We start from the raw sequence: 22,466 nt of genomic DNA, 5'->3' as shown, positions 1-22,466 counted from the left end.
CAAAAAGGGGAGGAAGGCAGCACAAATTACCAATATCAGGAAGACGAGAGAAGACATTACTACAGATTCTGCAGATATCGGAAGTATAATCAAGGAATGTAATGAACACTTTACAAATACATGAACTTTTCTGCAGGTCCAAACCTACTTCCAAATAAAAAAATTTTAAAATTTTAAAATTTAAAATTTAAAAATTTAAAAACCTCCCTATCCATCACAGGATGGCCACAAGTTAGTAATTGCTACAGCTGAGTTAAAAGCTGAATGTAACAGGTATATGAGAGTTCATTATACTATAATCTTTTTTTTAATCTTCTTGTTTTTTAATATGTAAAAATTGTAATAGAAGGTGTTTTTAAATAAATAAAAGTCACCCATCTTAAACTTTTAGACAGAAAAACATTTTCAGAAGATATTCATTTCTGGCACCAAAGGCCATAAATCTTAAGAACTCTGACTCTATAAATCTCAAATCCACTGACCTAACTGATCATATACCAGGCATTATCCACAGTCTCTTACTGCTGAGTTGACTCATTCTTCTTCACTTTTATCTTTTCTCCACTGCCTAGAAATAGAGATGTACTTCTGCACTTTTGTAAATCCTAATTTTCCAATGAAGAATGTATTAGATGAATAAGCATGTGTTTATAATTTTAGAAAAAGAATTACCATTAATATTCAATGTGTTCATTAACTTCACATACTTACAATTATTTAAAACCTTTTGGCCAAACACATCTCGAGAGAGCTCACCTCAGTCTAACACAGCTATATTATCAACTCATCCTCCAGAGTTAAAAAGTGACCACAGCAAAAATATACTGCAGTAATTTTTTAAACAATCTATTTGTAATGCTCTTCTAAATTCAATTCTTGACCACTTTATCTCATTACTCTTTTTGTAAGTGTTACTGCTCTAAAATTTAGCTTACTTTTTAAGGCAAAACTATTAAGTCTTACCAAATTTTACCAAACTGGAGGCATTAAAAATAATTTAAATAAAAAGTTGCTCTAAAAACTATCGGTTATTATTCTCTTTGAGCACACTATACCACACAGAAAATTATCAAGACTTCACCAAGACTTTCACATAAACTTTTAATAAAAATCCAGTAAGACAATAATTGCAACAGCTTATATTTAACATATAAATACATATTTAAATTCTAAAAAACATGTACATAACAGAAAGCCTCTAATATTTCTGACTAAAGATAAAAACCTATATATTTTAAATGATATTTCCTAATAAGATGAAAAAAATACATATTAAGCTATTCTACCATGTATCTATTTAGAACATTTGAAGCATTAATATCGAACTTCTGAAATCCATTTAACTTTCAGAATAAAACTATTGTAGCTTGCAGGAGTATATGTTTTTTAATCAAGTCAATTTCTAGATCATAGGAAACAAAGAAATTTTTCTTACCAAAAGCACTATAACGTCATTCTTCCCAACTGCTGTATCAGCAGCACTTTCAAAAGCTGGCTATTAATAATAAAAATAAAACTAAGCATAAAAATCCATTCGGATGAGAATTTTCTGCCAAATATTGTTTGATTCTTTGTGAACTGCTTTCAAAATGATTAAGATATTAAAATTTAAGATTTTTAAATTCACTGACTTTAAATGGGTTTTCAGAAGATATATCCTGTGCCACTGGTAGAGCTACTATTGAATAAGTCCCATCTAGCCAGCACACTGAAGTCCCAATTCCACAGTGCATGCCTCAGCCTTGATCTTATCTAAATAGCAAGGAGCTCATAGGCTATTGTGCTTAACCAAACCCTTCCTTGCATTTACAATGAACATGATTTTTTGTGTGAATAAAAACAGCAGAGAGGACAAAGTGAAGCTATCAGGAATATATCTCACTAAATCAAATGCGAATTCTTGGACGTTTATTTATTTTTTTCACATTATATAATTAGTAAGAACCATCTGTAGTGTTCTAGGATAAGAGTTAGTCATATCTCATTTCCTAAAACAAGAGGAGTTGGCCTCAACAGGCACAGAAATCCCCAAACCTCTAAGCTATCTTTGCATCAAACCTGAGTTTCTTATTAGCTGGAACAACAGTTTTATAGTAGTCTGCGTGTGGAAGGTTTTCTTTAAGGATATTCCATGTACATACCCAGAATTACGAAGTTGGTAATTTCACAAGGTGATTTAGAGTGTGATCTATAACTCAAGTAAAACTTCAAGTAGTTATTTTGAATAACACATTATTAGTTTTTTGAGTATTTGCCCAGTTCAGAGAGAAAGAAGTAAAAAACTAAAATTAAAAATGTATTACTCAAAATTCACAAAACTAAGTTATTCTGAAAAATTCTTAAATAATCTTTTTTATAGTTTGTAACATATACTCTGCAGTTTTAGAAATTAAAACTACATTAAGATTTGGAGGACACTTTGTGGTGCACGGGTGCCACCGCTGGTTAAATGTCTGACTCTTGGTTTCAGCTCAGGTCCTGATCTCAAGGTCATGGGATTGAGCCCCATGCTCAGTTCACTCAGCAGAGTCTGCTAAGACTTTCTACCCCCGCCCCTCTCCTCTGCTCACTCACACATGTGTGCACTTTCTTCTCTCTCTGAAATAAATAATCTTTAAAAAAAAAAAAAAAAAAAAAAAAAGGACTTTTTGGGCCACCCTGCATTGTTGAAAGACAGAATGAATATCCTACTTGGCTCTGCAGTTCTAGATTTTTTCCCGGAGACTTAAACATGCCTATCCGTGTTAAACAGAAATTTGACAAACCCATCTTTAAGGACCATTCAGCAAAAGATTTTTTAAAGATCCTGAAGTATAAACAGTCCAGCCAGCACTCTGAATATTATTTCACTGTCAAATCTGTAGCATCCACAGCAACTAAGATAACCTTCTGTAATTCAAAAGCAGTTCTCCCTTTGAAATAAAAAGTACCCTAATACATATAATATCCTTAATCTACTCACTGAACCACCTCAATTTTAAAAAGCTATACAAATATTTGTATAAAAGAATTTTTTAAAAAAATCCCCTAACTATAGAAATCAAATTGTCACAACTCTTTATGAGGGCAAAACTTAACACTTCAAGTCAGCTCCTAACAATAAGAATGACATAATATAATTTAATGAATACATGGAAATTTTACAAGGATACCAGCTAAATTTTAACAAAGCTCTAGTGAATACCCATTTTATCACTTCCCATCTTGAACTTTCTCTTATAATACATGCTTTTGTTTCTGTGTTTAGGCTTAAGGAAGACCATTGTACCAAATATACACCAAACCAAGACTATTTACATTTGTAAAGTGCAGTCTTTGTATAATTATGCTTTTTTGTAGGTTACAAAACAATGCCATAGCTAAAACAAAATAAGTTATAATTAGGAAAAATAATGTAATTATCTGCCTTAGGATCAATATTAGAAACACTGAGTTACAACTTAGCGCACACTACAACATACTTACATATGTCTTTATCACTTTTATTAAATACACTATTTAACAAATCAACCCTCTTATTCAGAGAAAACTCCATGTGGTGAGAGTGTCATCTTAGGTGAAACACTGGCTTTGAGTATTAGTCAACTGCAAAGTATTTAATTAGTAAAAATGGGAAAAAGTAGCTTTGGATTAACGACTAATATCTATGTTTTAACTTTTGCTTTGTAAAAATGGAAATGTGTAAAAATTCTTTTATATACAACATAACTGTTTGCATTTTTAAAATGTCTACTTACATGAATGAGAGATTCTCATTTATTGACGCTAGTGTGATCTTAAAACTTCTAAATTTCCTCTTAAATCCTCCTCATGTACATAACTTTTCAAAACTTCATATTCAAGGACTGAGAGTTACAAAAGTGTTATAACTGTTAAACTGATTTCAAAATCTTACTATCTATTATGAAAAGTGCTGTACCAGGCATTAGGAAATAGTAGATAACATCACTGTGATAAGACCAGTCCTACAGACTGAATATTCAAAACAGGGAGAATCAAAAAGGCCTAGAAAGAAAATTGGCTTCTAACCCCCTAGATAATCAAAAACCAAAAAAATTTGGAAACAGAGGCCAGTAGTGGTGACAGTATTGCAGAGTGAGAATAAGGGAGAGACTTTAGTGCTTTTTGAATGTTTTTACCATCTACACATATTAATATTTTAAAATAGTTAAAGGTAGGCAGGCTGAGCATATGTATAACTTCTAATTCTACTGTGCTTGGCCAACCTTGGGTGTGAAACTTGTAGGAACCTGCAAAACACTTCATGGTGATCTATCAAACCATTCTCCAGATTCTTTGGATCTCTCTTAATTAGGTCTCTTTACCACAGGCAAGATAGAGTGGTGATTTTGAAGTCCCCCTTAACAAGTACATTTCTAGGGGCGCCTGTGTGGCTCAGTGGGTTAAGCCTCTGCCTTCGGCTCAGGTCATGATCCCAGGGTGCTGGGATCGAGCCCCGCATCGGGCTCTCTGCTCAGCGGGGAGCCTGCTTCCTCCTCTCTCTCCACCTGCCTCTCTGCCTACTTGTGATCTCTCTCTCTGTCCAATAAATAAAAATAAAATCTTAAAAAAAAAAACAAGTACATTTCTAGTAAGTGACGGTGTGATTATATTTATTTTTGTACAACCCCTCCAAATTTTGGCTCCACTAGGGAAAAGTAGCAGCCATTCACACACCATAAAATAGCAGCAAACCCTAAATTATTTAATCAAATTAAGCCATCTAAAAAATTAATCCACCTACAAGTGTTAAGTAAATATATATGCCATGTTCGTTATTATATTAGGAACTGTAGGAGATAAACAATTTTACCCCAAAATACAAAAACAAAAAAAGAGAGAGAGAGAGAGAGAAAGAGCACACAACTCAAGAGTCAAGGTTTAACTTGTTTTTAAGACAATTCAACATGAACTATTTTGCAAGTTCCTTCACCTGTCATGGTTTCAATTTCTTCTCCACTGAAATGAGGCAGTTGTAATAGGCTGTATGATTCATTCCAACTATGAAAGTTTTGACCTACAGTAAGTATTGGTTCTGCATGCATCTTGCTGTTACACTCTTTCACCACTAGGTGATGTTCCAACATTGGTATGGAAAAGGGCTGACAGTTTTCAGTAGCCTTAAGAGAAAAGCTGTGGATCAAAAGTGATTATGAGAAGTTGCAAGATTTTTGTTATTGTTGTTTAGTATGACTGGAGGTACTAATCTGGGAAAGCAGGGGTTGGCTAAATAATACAGCCTCTGTTTCATGTGTCTCAATGGAAAAATAAGACACAAACACAAAACAAATGATAACGGTGGTAGAGAGGAGAGAAGGCAGGTATGTTATTATTGCCTTTACAAAGATTACTCCCAAGTTCACAGTTGTCTAAAACTAGAATTTAGGGATTTTATAATGTTGTGAAGCAAGGGAGGGAGAACAGTAACAATTAAAGAGCACATGAACCTATCTGAGAACAAGATGAGGTGAAGTATAAAATTATGTGGTAAAATTACTACTTGCTCATTAAACTGGGGGTGGGGAGGAGCACCCTTATACACTGTTACAAGTGAACCTGGGAGCATATGGGTGGCTTAGTTGGTTAAGTGTCCAACTCTCGATTTAGGCTCAAGTTATGATCTCAGAGTCGTGATACTGAACCCTATGTTAGACTCTGTGCTGGGTGTGGAGCCGGCTCATTAAGATTCTCTCCCTCTCCCCCACTGCTCCCTCCGTAAGAAAAGGAAAGGGGGGGAAAAAAAGTGAATCTGTACTACATTTTTGGAAAACCGACAGTATATTAGAATTTAATACTCCAACACTTTGATCCAACAATCCCAATTAAAAATCCATGTCACATGTACATATATAAACATGTTACCATTCATTAACTTCAAACTCATGAAATAGAGTATATGAGTTTTGTGCTTTGAGGGTAAAAGGGGTACTTACATGCAGAAACACCTAAGTGAAACAAGTTTTAAAGCAAGCACTAAAGAAAGTGTTTGAAATTTAATACAGTAAGGAATTGACAAATCTAGAGTTCTAATAACAGCTTGTATAAACAACCCAAATTTGTATGTGAGCTTAACTGCCCAAATAAAAGCTACACTTTTAAATTTAGAAGATAAGCATTTCTGTTAAGCAATGTATTAATTAATGTTTCTTCCATTGTAATGCCAATTAGTGATTATTTCTTCTAAAATATAATACTGGTTTTTTTTCTTTTTTTGAAGATTGATTTTATTTATTTATTTATTTATTTATTTGTCAGAGAGAGAGAGAAAGCAAGAGAGAGCACAAGCAGGCAGAGTGGCAGGCAGAGGGGGAAGCAGGCTCCCTGCTGAGTAAGGAGCCCGATGTGGGACTCGATCCCAGGACTCTGGGATCACAACCTGAGCCGAAGGCAGCGGCCCAACCAACTGAGCCACCCAGGCATCCCTAAAATGTAATACTGTTAATCCAAATCCCTAATAACTTGTTGGACATTTCAATCAGCAATTTAATATTAAAATTTGGGAGGGGATGGGATAACTGGTTGATGGGCATTAAGGAGGGCACATAATGTGATGAGCACTGGGTGTTATACCCAACTAATGAATCACTAAACACTACACCAAAAACTAATGATGTATTGCCTAAAATGAATTTAAATTAAAAAAATAATAATAATAGTAAAATTAAAATTCAAACATTCAGGGGCAGGTACCTGGCTGGCTCAGTCGACAGAGCATGCCTGGAGTATACGGCTCTTGGTCTTGGAGTCTTATGTTCAAGCCCCACACTGGGTGGTAGAGCTCACTTTAAAAAATAATAATAAATAAAATTTCAACATTCATCAATTCTAAGACTCATATTATCCACATGTTTGCACAGAAGCCAGGATATAGTTTATATTAAACCTTATACTTGCTACTGGCAGGTGACCATCATTATGCAGTGGTCACTGCATGCACTGCTTCAAGTTAGTCTCAACTTTTCACAGTACTGTGTCATTTCAGCTGAGCAAAGTACATTGTTGGTAGAAGAGTGCTGAGCTGAAATTGTTGATTAAAGGTATTGAAAAAGATTACACTGCTCCTGCATTCTGAAACAAAAATAATAGCGTACACAGATAGGTACCCAATCAGAGCAGCAAGGTGCAGAGGGATGGCTTGGAGGAGAAGGGGTGGGATGGGTAGGGAAGAGTCAAAAGGGGGGGGCAAAAAAAGCGGGAAGAAAACCCTGTAGAAAATTATATTCTAAGTCTTAAGTAATATGTTAAGAAGGTACACACAGAAATCCAGAGACTTTCATTTTTCTTATTAACAGCAAAACCCAAAATATTTTTTCTTTATTAACTCAGCAAGATCCACTTCAGGATTACTGTATTGTGTTGGAAAGAAAGCAAAATTAGTTTTACTTGTCATCTGTACACTGTGTTTCACATTTTATTTTTCCAGACATGATGAAGGCCTGAACCTGACCACAAAGGAAGCATGAAATCACTAGGAAGCTATTCTGTACAAAAAGTACAATCCTGCTAATTTACAATTATAATTGACAGGCACTTCAATCACCTTTTTAAAATTATGTGAATTTATCTTTTTCCACTTTATTCCTTTTCCCCAGTTGAAACCTACCCACGCTGACTCAGCATATAAACGCAGTGCAAAGCCCTTAACCTCTGCATTCAACAAATATTTCAAAAACACACTTTAAATCACTGTTGAAGAGGATAATGGCCTTACTCATGGTACAATCGTCACAGAAATCTGAACTTTCTCTCTCATTTCCTATGGTCATTCTGTAATCCACTATCCAGGATTAAAAAAAAAAAAAAATCAATGCATTTGGGTATTATACCAAACATAACAAAAGTAACTGACATTCGTACAGGGGTTTTTAGTTTACAAAACACTTTTACAGGGCTTTTCTACTTTACTTACCAGTTTTCAATCAATATCCTCTTTTAAAAACAGGAAAAAAAAAATCTTCATTTAATCAAAATTAGCATTTTTGACTTTCCCACAAAGTCAAGCATGAGGTGACTTTATATCAAAATGCCTTACCAACAAATTAAGGAATTAACATGCAGACAGTACCATCTTTCAAGGGTCTATTTTTCAAAAATTCATTTGATAGTCAAATGTAGTTGAAATACTGACTAGGTTCCCAAGATGGCCCACAAATGACCTCTCACCTCCCACAATTCCGCTAAATTATACTGCATACTACAATAGCCTGGATCATAAGGCAGGCAGCCAGGTAACCAAGTTTCTACTTCCTCTGCCCACTTCTTTATTATTAATATTCCCCAAGCCTCCACATCTTCTGCCCAGTACTTAATTATTAATATTCTCTGGCCTTCTCTCTCTATAACAACACAAAGGGCCAAGAGGGGCTCCATTGACCCATCTACAGTGAAAACTGCCAAGAGCTGACAATCAGTGTTTTCAGCACTAATCTCTCGAGCTCCAGACCCACAGATATAAACATCAACCGAACATGTTTACATACAACTAAAATTCAACAGATTCATTTTATCTTTCTTCCAAACCCACCCCCCACCACAAACCATTCCTTCTACTCCCTTAATGAATATGATTTGCTAAAATTCCATGCCAGGATTTTGGAAGTCATCCCAGACTCCTTCCTACCCCACAAGGAGGTACTTAGTCATCATTTCTACCTTTCTCACACACACCCCCCCCCAAGCCTAGCTCCACTGGCACTGCCCCCAACTCAGGTCCTGATGCCCTCTCTAGTCTCCCTCATTCATATCAACATATAATCCAGACATGATCATTTCTCTGCTTGAAATTTCAATAGCTTCCCATTGTCTGCAGCAGCATTTCCCAAACTGGCAAGAGTCCCTCCAAAAAAAAAAAAAAATTGAGGGGCGACTGGGTGGCTCAGTGGGTTAAGCCTCTGCCTTCGGTTCAGGTCATGATCTCAGGGTCCTGGGATCGAGTCCCGCATCGGGCACTCTGCTCAGCAGGGAGCCTGCTTCTCTCTCTCTCTCTCTCTCTCTCTCTCTCTCTCTCTCTCTGTCTGCCTCTCCGTCTACTTGTGATCTCTCTCTGTCAAATAAATAAAGAAAATCTTTAAAAATAAAAATAAAAATTGAAAAAGCATCCCCGGCTCATACAAATTGAAGAAATATATTGGATTAAGCAAACCTGAACAACCCTCTTACTAGCAAGACACTTAAAAGTCTAGGGCACCTGCATGGCTCAGTCAGTTGAGCATCTGACTTCAGCTCAGGTCGTGATTTCAAGGTCCTGGGATTGAGTTCCAGTCGGGGCTTTCTGCTCAGTAGAGAGGCTGCTTCGCCCTCTCCCTCCACTTCTCTCCCCTGGTCATGCTTTCTCCCACCCCCCATCAAATAAATAAATAAAATCTTAAAAAACAAAACGAAACACTGAAAACTCTGACAATGCACAATACTATGTGCTTCCCTACCACAGAGAAGTAAAGCAGGAGTAGGAGAGAGGCCCAACTGGGCTCCAAGGACAAAGTTACAACTAAATAGACATGTAATACTCTCCAGAATGTGGCCCTGCCTAGTTGTCACCACCACCTGCCTTTCACCAATGTTTATCATTCACCTCTTACAAACCTTACATTCCATCTATATATAACACATTTGTAATTCCTCTAAGGGCTACCGTTTCCTGACTCCATTCCTTTACATACATTGTTCCTTCTGCCAAGAATGCCCTTCCCTAACAGTGTGGCTGCAGAGCTCTTACAAGTCCTTCTAGACCCTGGTCAAGTTTGTTCTCCACCATACTCTGACTGTCTTTTCTACCTTCCAGCAGAGGATAGCTCCCACCTTTGTCTCTCCTTTTAAGAATCAGAACATCTGGGGCGCCTGGGTGGCTCAGTGGGTTGGAGCCTCTGCCTTCGGCTCAGGTCATGATCCCAGGGTCCTGGGATCGAGCCCCGCATCGGGCTCTTTGCTCAGCGGGGAGCCTGCTTCCTCCTCTCTCTCTGCCTGTCTCTCTGCCTATTTGTGATCTCTGTCTGTCAAATGAATAAATAAAAAAATCTTTAAAAAAAAAAAAAGAATCAGAACATCTGTCTCACAATGTTGGACTTATAGACTAAAAACCTTAAAGGCTGAAAACCAGGCCAGTACCAAGCAATGGAGAATGAATGAAGAAACAGAGCAAGACAAGGGGTGTGAGGAAAGGATAAAATCCTTCCTGGCTTTCTGGGTTAAATTTTCTGGGTTAAATTTCACAAGTACATATTGTCTTTGGCATGCGCCACACTCATCCCAATGCCCTTTTCCAACTCTCCCAATACCCTCTCCTAGGTCCCTTGGTGATTTCATATAGCCAGGCACAAAACCTCCATCTACAACACTATGTTCTTCAGTATCAACTCCTTCTTCAACAGTCATTCTGCTCAGAAATTAATACATAAATAAGTTATAACTTCTCAAAGCTGAGAAACAAAAGATAAATCTCCAAATAACAAAACAAAAAAACTAGGGAGGAGATGCGGAGAGTGGGCATCGTAGTTCTACCACCCCCCCCCCATATAAAAGTCTCGGAGTATTCCTGACTGGGCTTCCCTCAGTGTTCTCACTCTCCACTACATCCACTCCTGCACAGCAGCAGCGATGGGCACTACAGGCAGAAACAGAGCTAGAACGAGTGCTACTGCCATCCTCTGGGTGACCCATTCTTGGAATGAAAAGCTCTGTTCATCTGAGAGACCATATATGACCAACTTCTCATTATTTGGACAGAGAAGTCTCACTAACGTGTTCTCCAATGAACTTAAAACAGTGCCTTTATCCCAGCCACGCAGTATCTTGAAATATACCTACACCATTACTTGATTTAGGAAAAAAGCCAATGTTGCCCAAGTGTCCTAACAATTCAGAATAAATCTGTAAGTACTAAACTAGCATTTAGCAAAAATTACTATGGCTTATCGCTGTTTCTGATTTCATAGAAAGTCATGTTGTAGGAAGTCACTCTCTGGGGAGCCTGGGTGGCTCACTCTGTTAAGCATCTGCCTTTGGCTCAGGTCATGATTTCAGGGTCCTGAGATCAAGCCCCATGTTGGGTTCCCTGCTCAGCGGGGAGCCTGCTTCTCCCTCTCCCTTTCCCCCAAGTTTGTGTGCACATATGCCCACACTCTCTCTCTCTTAAATAAATAAAACCTTAAAAAAAAAAAAAACTATCTACATGTGCCAAATACCATGCTAAATGCTGGAGATTATATCCCTTAACCTATATCCCTTGACCTAAGACCTGAAAGGTGGGAAATTCATCAGACAAAGAGGCAGTAAAAAGAGGAGAAATAACAGAGGCATGGAATCCAAGCAGAGGAATTACCAGAGGCAGAAGTACTGAGGTGAGGGGTGGGGGCTGGGGGAATATTTTAACAGCTGATGGGCATGAAGGAGTATACCTGCCATGAGGAACACCAAATGATATATGGAATCGTTGAATCGCTGTACCGTACACCTGAATTTTTTTTTCAAGATTTTTATTTATTTGACAGAGAGAGAGATCACAAGTAGGCAGAAAGGCACACAAAGAGAGAGTGGAGCAGGGAGCCCGATGCAGGGCTTGATCCCAAGACCCTGAGATCATGACCTGAGCCTAAGGCAGAGCCTCAACCCACTGAGCCACCCAAGTGCTCCAAAAAAAAAAAAAAAAAAAAAAAAAAAAAAAAAAAAAAAAAAAAAAAAAAAAAAAGAAGTACTAAGGTGAGAAATCCTAGAAAATGTCATAAATACAAGTTAAACCCGCTAGAGCACAGGGTAGTCTCTAGGGAACAGCTAGAAATAGAGCTAAAAACAAGAGACAGGATCAGATTGCCTGATATGATAAAGATATGGATTAACTTGCATGTGATGGAGACTCTGAATTTTTTTCAACTGAGAAAGACCAAAGCCCATACCATAGGGTCATATTCCAAATACAGTATGAATGGTGTCTTCGGGACTTGTACAGTGCAGCAGCACTGTGTTCACCTGCTAGACTGTTTACCTTCAAGATGCCAGAACTCATTCTTCAATATATAGCCAACATCTAGCCCTGTGCTTGGCACATACAGGAACTAAAAAAAATATTGAATAGTTAAATTTGCCAACGCAATCCTAAAGGCATAACCAAGAGGCCCTAACCAGGCTTGCTTCCTTCCTTCCTTCCTGCCTATAAAAATCACAATTCTTATGTACCACAATAATTGATAAGTGCCACAAGTTTTAAGGGAACATGAAGAAAGGCCATTCACCATAGGCTGCATCGGAGGTAAGAAAGGATTTGGGGTGTGGGGGTGGAACACATTAAGATGCTTCTGAACCTAACTAAATTAAGCACTTTATTCTGTTCTTCTCACCAAAAACTGAACAGAAAACAACTGTGGGTTAGTTAAAACTTATTCATCAATGAACTCTAAGGCAGTGGTAGTAACCATAAAAAGCCTATTTTCGTATCAAAAAGATCCATGAAATAAAAACCCATTTTAACAGAATTGGTTGGGTTAAAAGATTTTATTTATTTTTGCATGCGCACAAGCTGGGTGGGGGGACAGTGCAGGTAGGGCAGAGGGAGAAGCAGAATCCTCGATGAGCAGCGAGTCTGATGCAGGGTTCGATCCCAGGACCCTGGGAACATGACCTGAACTGAAGGCAGACGCTTAACCGACTGAGCCATCCAGGTGCCCCTATTCTTTCAAATATTTAAGTGCTCCAGACAAAATTAGGCTACTTGCCTGCAGTACCTTACATTTAACTTAGCAAACTGAATCACATTATTACAACTGGCATTAAATAAGGATTCCATCTCTTATGCTTGGTGAAACAGTAAAGCAAAAAAATTTAAGAGAAACTTGAGGAAATCAAAGCCAAAACTAAATTACAAATGAGCTTAGAAAACTGATGGCTTAAGAAGTTAAGGTGCTGGGGCACGTGGGCTCAGTTAAGCTAAGCCTCTGCCTCAGGCCCAGGTCATGATCCCAGAGTTACAGGATGGAACCCCACCGTCAGTCCAGTCAGGCTCTCTGCTCAGCAAGGAGTCTGCTTCTCCCTCTCCCTTTGTATGCACACTCACTCATGCATATGCACGCGCTCTCTCTCTCACTCTCTCAAGTAAATAAAATCTTAAAAAAAGGGGCACCTGGGTGGTGCAGTGCGTTAAGCCTCTGCCTTGGCTCAGGTCATGATTTCAGGGTCCTGGGATCGAGCCCCGCATCGGGCTCTCTGCTCAGCAGGGAACCTGCTTCCCCCTCTCTCTCTGCCTGCCTCTCTGCCTACTTGTGATCTCTCTGTCAAACAAATAAATAAAATCTTTTAAAAAACAAAACAAAAAAAAAATCTTAAAAAAAAGAAGTTAAGGCATAATCTAAAACTGGACGAAACATCTTTGGTCTTTGAAGAACCGGTGACCCACATTTAAAGCAATCAATCCAAAGGCCAGAGAAGTAAAATAAAATTTCAAATCTTCCTTTTAAAGAAAAGATGTAGACACATTTCACTAACAAGTATTTTCTATTGTTTTATTTTTACTTATTTTTATTAACCATTATTTTTAAATAAGGCACATGAAAGTCTATTAAATAAACCTAATTTAACATATTTTTACATTTTATAATGTGACCAGGAAGAGACAGAATCAGTAACAGTAACACAGAGGATGGGGGGAAATGATACACCCAGAGACAGAAAGGGAAAGACAAAAACACACATAAAATGTACATTAGAGATACATGAGGTTAACAGCTTGAGCCTTTTAAGATGCTGTTCCCAAAGATGCAAAATCATGATATCTTTCCATGAAAAGCCTGAGTACAACACTATGTCATTACTGCCTGCTGCTCTAGTTAAAATAAAATAGGCAGCAATTCTCAATCCCACCCCCACACATTCTCATCTCTCTCTCTCTCTCTCTCTCTCTCTCTCTCTCACACACACACACACACACACACACACACACACACACCCAATACTTGTTCTGAATACATTAAATGTTATTAAACCAATAATAGTACATTACCATTTACTGAGCCTCTTATCCTCACAATTCTCTAAGGTAGCTTTTATTCCCTCCATTTGTCAAATGAAGAAACTAAAAAAGGTTAAGTGACTTGAACCCAACTACAGAGCTAGTGATGAGACTGGAACTCAAGTCACCTGTATATGGCTCTGAAGCCCACATTTTTACCACTATACCATGCCAATTCCCCAGACATCTTTAGCCACTATTACATTTTTTTATTTTTATTTTATTTTTATTTTTATTATTTTTTAAAGATTTTTATTTATTTAATTGACACACAGAGAGAGATCACAAGTAAGCAGAGAGAGAGTGGGAAGCAGGCTCCTTGCTGAGCAGAGAGCCCGATGCGGGGCTGGATCCCAGGACTCTGAGATCATGACCTGAGCCGAAGGCAGAGGCTTAACCCACTGAGCCACCCAGGTGCCCCTACATTTTTTTTTTTTAAACTGGTGTTTTTTACTATGCTTTTCCAAAAATAATGTTAAGATTCAGATACTTTAAATTTCATGAAAAACATCAACAACTTATACAGTTCTATCTATCATTTACTTTCAAGTAAACTCTGCACCCAAGGTAGGGCTCAAACTCACAACCCCAACATCAAGTCTCATGCTCTAGCAAATGAGCCAGCCAAGTGCTCCTATACTTCTTTTAAAATAATGCAGATTTTACTAGCAGTAAGGAAGATATTAACACTGAATATAGCTGAGTATCAGTCCAGAATTACACAAAGTACAAATGGTCCCCCAATACTCCCCAATTTTATTACCTAGCCTTTTAATTATGCTAGGTTCTTTGTATGGTGTAAAATACCCAGTATAACCCTGGGGAGATAATAGATTTTCATAGATACCTAATTTCTTTCTCCATTATTCACATTGTGGACTCTTATCATATATGCATTTAACTACTTCCATTCAATTATCTGTGCTACATGAAAAAAGAAAAACAAGAGAATACTTTAAATGATGGCAGGATGCCTGCCTTTACATCCTTGTCCCAGAGTGAACATGCAATGAAGACTATAAATTTGCTGTTCCTCAGCCAGTCTAAGTCCCATTCACTTGTCAAAAGGTATCTTGCATAGCTAATTATGATCCCCCTCACCAAAAAAGTAACCTATTTTAAAAACTGGAGGAAAAATGGGCTGTTGGAATTGAAAAACAGTATGTCAGTTAAGAACCAGTTTTCTAACTGGTATCTTCCTAAAGGACCTTTTCAACAGTAATTTTGCCTATACAGGATTTCTACCTTAAATGAGAATTTAGGCCCGAAGCCCCCACATATAAGGTATGATTTCACTTTTCCCAGCTCTTTAAATTACAAAGAATTAAGAACCCAAACATGTGTCTTGTATATCAAAATAAGTTAATAACTAATGCATTATTCATCCTATTTCACAAATGGGAAAAAGCAGAGCAACAGGGATGCTGTTAGAAGGCATGCTTGGGGCGCATGGATGGCTCAGTCGATTAAGCATATGCCTTTGGCTCCAGTCATGGTTCCACAGTCCAAGGATCGGGCTCCCTGCTTAGCAAGGAGTCTGCTTCTGCTTCTTCCTCTCCCTCTCCCCACCCCCGCCTTCATGCTCTCTCTCCCAATCACTCTCTCTCTTAAATTAATAAATAAAATCTTTTTAAAAAGAAGAAGAAGGCACACTAGATACATGTGGGAACTATTCCATTTTATTTTAAAATAAAATAAAAATGTAGTAAAAGTCTGTCACGTGGGGCACCCGGGTGGCTCAGTCGGTTAAGTGTCTGCCTTTGGCTCATGTCATGATTTTGGGTCCTGGCACAGAGCTCCAAATCAGGATCCCTGCTGCTTCTCCCTCTCCCTCTGTCCCTCCCCCTGTTCATGCTCTCTAATAAATAAAATCTTAAAAAAAAAAAAAAAAAAAAGGCTGCCACGTAATCAAAAGCAATCCTTAACACTGGTTCTCAGCAGGGGAAAAAAACAAAACAACAGTAGTGAGTAGTGAGTTGAGCCATTACCAGAGTACAAAACCAAGCCAAGAGTGGAAAGAATAACCTACCGAAAAACACTGTCTAACACCAGGTCCTTTACTGGCATGCTATCACTTATTCTCCACATGTTTCCTTTTCTGTAAAAAAACTAGTCTATCACCTATCTGTGACGATCCACCATATTGTTTTTCAATCTCACAGTTCATTATTTCAATATCCAACTCACAAATTTCTTGTGAAGAAAACAGGTAAAAACCAAATAAAACAGAGGAGTCAATTAATCTAGCTTGCTATCAGAGGTAGAACTTTCATACCACCCACCTCAAAACAGATACAAATATTTTTTTTTCGAGATTTTAAGTAATATCTACACCCAACTTGGAGCTCAAACTTACAACCCCAAGATCAAAAGTTGCATGCACCACCAACTGAGCCACACAGGCGTCCTCTAATATTTTTATTTAAAGCTTCTGAGAAAATCTACATACATCATCAAGTTCCACATCATGTAATCATAAATTCTACATAGTTAACTCACTTTTCTCAGAAATTCATTTTCTTACCTGAGTATCAATAGATCATTTAAAAGCAGGAAGGTCAGCGAAGAGAGGAATTTCAATTAAGAGATTGATTACAACTCACTTAATTCATACACATACAGAAATAGACAGGGGGGTACTTCTTATTGGATTCTCAGTTCATACTAGTATTAGTGGTCTTGGGTAACAGGAAGAGGTAAAACATGTATCTTCATCTATACCCTCAAAGAAACAGGTCTCTGTGTAGCTCTGTTTCCAAAGATCTATATGGCCTCTTCCACTGGGGAGATGCCCCGCGGTACACTCCTTTTTTAAATTTGGCAGTCCTGTAGTTTGCTATCTGAGTTAATGTTTTACTAGTTAGACCTAACAAAGACCCCATTATGAGCCTTTCGGTCTAAGGTGTTACCAGATCCTCTGATGGGACAGTTCTCTTGAGAGAACTCTCGAGAGAGAGAACTGTCCCATGGAAACTCTTCAGCAATCCACACCTTCAACTTTCCTCCTTCTCAAACATTTGACTATCTGATCAACTTTCCCTTTCCTTCATTCCATCTTCCCCCTCCTGACTAATGTGTTTTTTAACTAATGATTACAAAAGTAGTAATTTTTTATTACCATTCATTCATGACATTTCACATCATCTCTATTTTTTTTCATCATCTCTATTTTTAATCTTACTAATATAAATCTTTGGTGGGTTGTTTTGTTTTTTAATTAGAGAGAGGGTCCAACACAGGGCTCAATCTCATGACCCTGAGATCACAACCTGACCAAAATCAAGAGTCGGACACCTAACAAACTGAGCCACCCAGGCACCCCACTAATAACTAATGTTTTTTTATTTAATTTATTTTTTTATAAACATATAATGTATTATTAGCCCCAGGGGTACAAGTCTGTGAGTCGCCAGGTTTACACACTTCACAGCACTCACCATATCACATATCCTCCCCAATGTCCATAACCCCACCATCAGCAAATTTTTTTAACTCATGGCTTATATAATCACTAGTTACCATTAAGTCTAGGACATTCTACCCCACAGATACCAGCTACTTTTCCCTAATTAAATAAACCCAGAACTTTTACTTTTTTATAAATCTTAAAAGATGTGCTTTAATTCCAATGCTCTTTTTCTTTCTCTATCTCAAAAAAATGAAGTCAACAAAATTCAAGTAAGGCTCTCTAACAATTATTTCCTTGCCTCTCTCATGTTTCCTGGACTAGTTAGATGGGTTAATAATTAGAACATGGTTTTAGTGACTACGGATTCATTCTCTCCATAATCCAGTTAGCTTCATTTCACACAAACTATCTCCCAAAACCAAAGATTAAATCCCACCAGCTATCTCTGGGGTGCAGATTCAACTAGATGAGCTATACAGCACATTCAGAATGCATTTTCATCACTGGAACAAACCTTCTGCTGATGTTAGATGTCAAGCACCAGACTATCTTCTTTTACCTAACCACTATGAACTGGTTTAAGAGTATTATCTTAACAAGTGATAAGCTGCTAACTCCTATTCAACTTGTGTTCCATTCACAATGTCTTCCACTTACTGCATATATAGTTAATTTAGGTTACCAAATATACCAATGGACAGAATCCAGCGTTGGACAAACCAAGTAATCAAGATCATTTTAAAATTCTATTTCTGTCTTCCCAGATTTTTAGTAATTACAACCATTATGCTGTCATTCAAATATAAAGTTCTTATTTCCACCATTACCTGGACCATTGGGGAAAATAAAATACAGAATAAAGAAAAAGTTTCACAGGATGTCCCCATATCACTGATCATGGCCTAACTCCTAGGACTGCTATTAATCGTAGGAATAAAGTGTACTCACATTTTTAAAACCTCATATTCACAGTGGTTACAAGACCACTATGTTATATAAGCAGAGCTCAATTTAGTATAGAGAATAAAAGGGGGAAAGGGAGAATGTAAGTTCTCAGCTAATCCTCAAAATTCTCTGAGGTAAGTATTAATATTTGTTTTCAATAAAAATGAATTAGAAACCTGGCGATTCACAGACCTGTACCCCTGAGGCTAATAATACATTATATGTTAATAAAAAATTTAAAAATTAAAAAAAAAAGAATTAGAAGATGATGATAATCAGGGAAGTTAAGCAACTTACAATGTAAGGGCCTCTGAAAAGAGCACGAATCTAGCTCTGTTACTGTATGTGACAAGCTGTTTCTATTTCTAGGTTTACCATGTTAGCTGTCTTTGACTCTGGGTAACTTAACATCTCTGAACCTCAAGTTTCCTCATCTGTAAAATACAGTTTAAATGAGATAATCCATGTTAAGTGTTTAATTCAAAGCCTAGTCGAAGAGCTAGTTACGGAAAGTCAAAAACCAAACTCCAGTCTGATTTCCCAAGTCCGTGCTTTTTCTATATTACATTATGTTGTAGCTACCAACACACAATTATTATCCACATAAGAATCCATATTTGGAATACGGCACAGGTGGAAAACTGATGTACCTAAATGAGACAACCGTTAAGGGCTAACTAAACCAACGGAAATATTTTAGCTCTAATAACTAATAAGCAAAACCACACAGAACTCATCAGAAGATAATGTTCAGACATTCAGGCTTAACAAAGCTTTGCTCTACCTATGTAGGAATTTATTTCTTTTTTAAAGATTTTATTTATTTATTTGACAGACAGAAATCACAAGTAGGCAGAGAGGCAGGCACAGAGAGAGGAGAGGCAGGCTCCCTGCCGAGCAGAGAGCCCGATGTGGGGCTCGATCCAGGACCCTGGGATCATGACCTAAGCCGAAGGCAGAATTCAGGCGCCCAGAATTCATTATATTTATCTCAAATCAAACCAAATTAAAATTTTAATAACCAAGCATGCCCCAAGTAAAATATTCTGGTTGACCTAGACAGAGAAATCAGCCCTCTCACTACATAATTTGAACACTGCATCAAATTGAAGCCTGTCAACTGTATTTTCAAAATAAATTGCAACTTCGTATTTTCATTTATAGCTATGCTACTTATAAATTTAGATAACCAGTGTCATCACTTTTCCTACCCAATGCCCTGAGCAAAAACAAGCTTTGTTGTTCTAACAAAGTTCAAAAATCTCACTGAACAGTCTCAGGCTCCCCTGATCTAGTATGGGATAATGCAAACGGATAGTAGCAAAAGTAAAGTTGCATCACAATTAATAATAGGCTTACTATTTGGAACTTCCAGGAACTGATCTGCATTTTAAAAAGGATTGCTAAACCAGAATGGAATACCGGAACAGATTTATTTTGGCATCTGCAGCCTATTCGGCAAAGCAACAATCCTCCGGAGAAAAGAATGCCATAAAATATATGTACCTTGGTAAGGAGGCTGAGATCTAACAAAAGGCAGAGCACTTTTAACTATGAAATCACCCCTTAAAAGATAAGGAAATCAAAACACCTTCACTTTAGCGACAAAGCCTTTAGAACACAGTATTCACTTTGCAATAATCTTTAACATTCCTGCATTTCTTGGATTTTAAAAAAATTCTAACTTCCTGACTCATAGATCTAAAATAGTCATTACATACACAAATGTTCTACTTGTACAGTTCAGAATCATAAGTAGGAAACACAGGTTTCTGTTTCTAGGTTTACGACTCCATACCCATTCATTTTGCATTAATATAACCACTAAATATAGCTTTAAGACACTGACAATTAAAAGGAGTGAATTACGTGAGTGACTCATACCTCCTATGTCCAGACACCAAGATCCAAGGATGTTTCTGTCAGATCTATGGGAAGAGGAAATGATAAACACCTGTCACAAAATCTTTCCAAATTGGGAAGCCCCGAATAGAGTTGTTGTCAATCTCCAATCCATTCCCCCAGCCACAACCCCGCTAAAAGATACATTGCCAAACCTAACTCTGTGAAGGCAATGGGGAGAATTAAAGGCCATAAAGAGAGTGGCCACGCAAGTAATGGAGAGAACCCCGGGGTTTTTCTAGTCTTCACTTACAGAGTCAAATTGAGAGGCCTTAACCAATTAAGAAGTCACTTTTCCTCTCTGGGCCTCACTTAGTCATCCATAAAATGCGGTGATGGCAAGAAGCTGTTACTACTCCGACGTTAAGGACGAACTCAAGATGCCTTTAGGCAGCACCCGCAGAACACATCAAGCGTCCTGCCCTTCGACCACCCATCTGCCAGACTTTCTAAAAGGGCTGGACCACCATCCTTACTTCCCAGTCCCAACGCAAGCAGCGTGTCCGAACCAGGCCTTCACACCCACAACGTGTATCCCTTTTTCTCGCCTCACCTGTCCCAGGCAGACATTCCGCGGTCTCAGCGCTCCCCTCCCCATCCCACTCATCTCCCCCGGGAAGTGATGCGGGATTCTGGGCCAAGGAGCCCAACAGAAGCTCACCTGGTACCCGACAACACCCTTCTTCTCCTTCAACACCCCGCCATCACCATCACCATCACCACCACCACCACCACCCACCTACTCCCCGCTCACCCTGCCCCCGGCGTCCCGGGAAAGCCCGACCACTCACCCGCCGCCGCTGCGCCGTCTCCTCGGCGGCCTCTGGGCCGGAGCAGCCGAGGGACCGCGGGGGGCCGGGGCCCGGGCCCGCTGCTGTCGCCGCCGTCGCCTCGCCTCAGCCCAGCCCCATCGCCCTCGGCGGGCGCCGGCGGCCGCGGGTCGCTCGGATTCGAGGCGCCGCCGCCGCCGCCGCCGCCGCCGCTGCGCGCTGCAGCTCGGGGTGAGGGGAGGGAGGCGCCGCGGCCAAGCCCTGGCTGAGCCGGGCACAGGGGTGTCCGCGTTCTCCTCCTCGGCGCCCGCGGCGGCGGCGGCTTGTAGCCGGACAGAGCGAGAACAAGGGACGGTGACGGGGGTAGGGGAGGGGGGCGGTCTGCACTCCGAAACGGCCTCCCGCCGCCAGCGACGAAGCGAACCCCCCTCCCCTCCGCCGTGGCGCCCGATCACGCTGCGGGGAGAGCCGGCGGGCGGGGGAGCGCGCGGCAAGCTCGGGACTCCCGCGCCCGGATGTGAGGTCACGTGGTTGCCTCATCCCAGCGCCGAGCGCGGAGGGGCGCAGAGGGGACGTAGTGGGGCGGAGCCAGAGGAGACGGGCGGGGCCATTGGGTAGGCCCTGCCCACCTCGCCTTTAGGCCCCCTAGACTCGCGAAGGGAAGAAGGGGATGAAGAGGACGTTTCAAAAGAGCTGCGTCCTGAGGAGGCGAGGTTACCAGCGGAGGAGGGTTTTTTTGTCCTGGAGGAGGTGGAAATTGCCACCCTGGCCGTGCAAAAACAAGATCATAGTACAGATCCCCATTTAATGAACAGGGAAACTGAGGACCAGTGAGGGACCCTAGAATAGACTTGCCCAGAGTCAAGGTCAAGGTGGAAACTTGTGCTACAACGGAGAGAAAACCAGACCCTGGTACTACTCCAGGTCTTCTTTATTCCTTAAGAGCGCCACCAGCCCCCTTCCAAAAACAAACAAAAAACTGTAATTCGCCTTCGACAACCAGCCCAGCGCAACCGGCCTCCGGCGGAGGACTGGGAAGCCTACGCAGGAGAAATCTCCCACGCGCCCACCCCACTGCCTCCGGCGTAAAGGAGTTTCTTCCGATGGCGCGGAAGGCAAATTAAATACTTCCCTCCGCAGGAGCTTTATCTCGGCGCAGGGCCCCGGCCGGATATACAAATCGCGCCTTTGGTTTTCGCTGTGTCCCTTCGGCGACGCGCACAGGGGGCGCGCCCCGCCACCTGCAGCCTCGTGCTCTGGCAGTCTTCTGGCCCCAGCCTGCCGCGCCCGCTCCCCTGAAGCTCCGCCATCGGTGTTGTTGTTGTTGTTGTTGTTGTTGTTGTTGTTGTTGTTATACCTTGCGGCTAACAGAACTCTTAGCTGCTTGAACGTGAGAAAGGGAAGGTAGCGCGCCTGCCCGACCCCTGGTCCACCGCACGTAAGAGGC

The 22,466-nt window shown here is 39.8% G+C and overlaps 1 protein-coding gene across 2 annotated transcripts in view; it reads right to left on the bottom strand.

The window, feature by feature from the left end:
- LOC111155067 (ATPase 13A3) overlaps nt 1–21,156 on the bottom strand; it is a 91,984-nt gene extending 70,828 nt beyond the window's left edge. For both annotated transcript variants that reach the window (XM_022515098.1, XM_022515099.1), the window contains exons 1-2: nt 21,041–21,156; nt 20,232–20,275 (exon numbers count right to left, since the gene is read on the bottom strand). The gene's annotated coding sequence lies outside the window, so the exon portion shown is untranslated. The remainder of the gene's footprint in view (nt 1–20,231; nt 20,276–21,040) is intronic.
- Nucleotides 21,157–22,466: the final 1,310 nt, after the last annotated feature.

The sequence above is a fragment of the Enhydra lutris genome, unplaced genomic scaffold (assembly GCF_002288905.1).
Source record: "Enhydra lutris kenyoni isolate GAN:26980312 unplaced genomic scaffold, ASM228890v2 scaffoldscaffold39, whole genome shotgun sequence".
Classification (NCBI taxonomy): domain Eukaryota; kingdom Metazoa; phylum Chordata; class Mammalia; order Carnivora; family Mustelidae; genus Enhydra; species Enhydra lutris.
The sequence above is the reverse complement of the archived record's forward strand: the minus strand, read 5'-3'. Positions and strand labels throughout refer to the sequence as shown.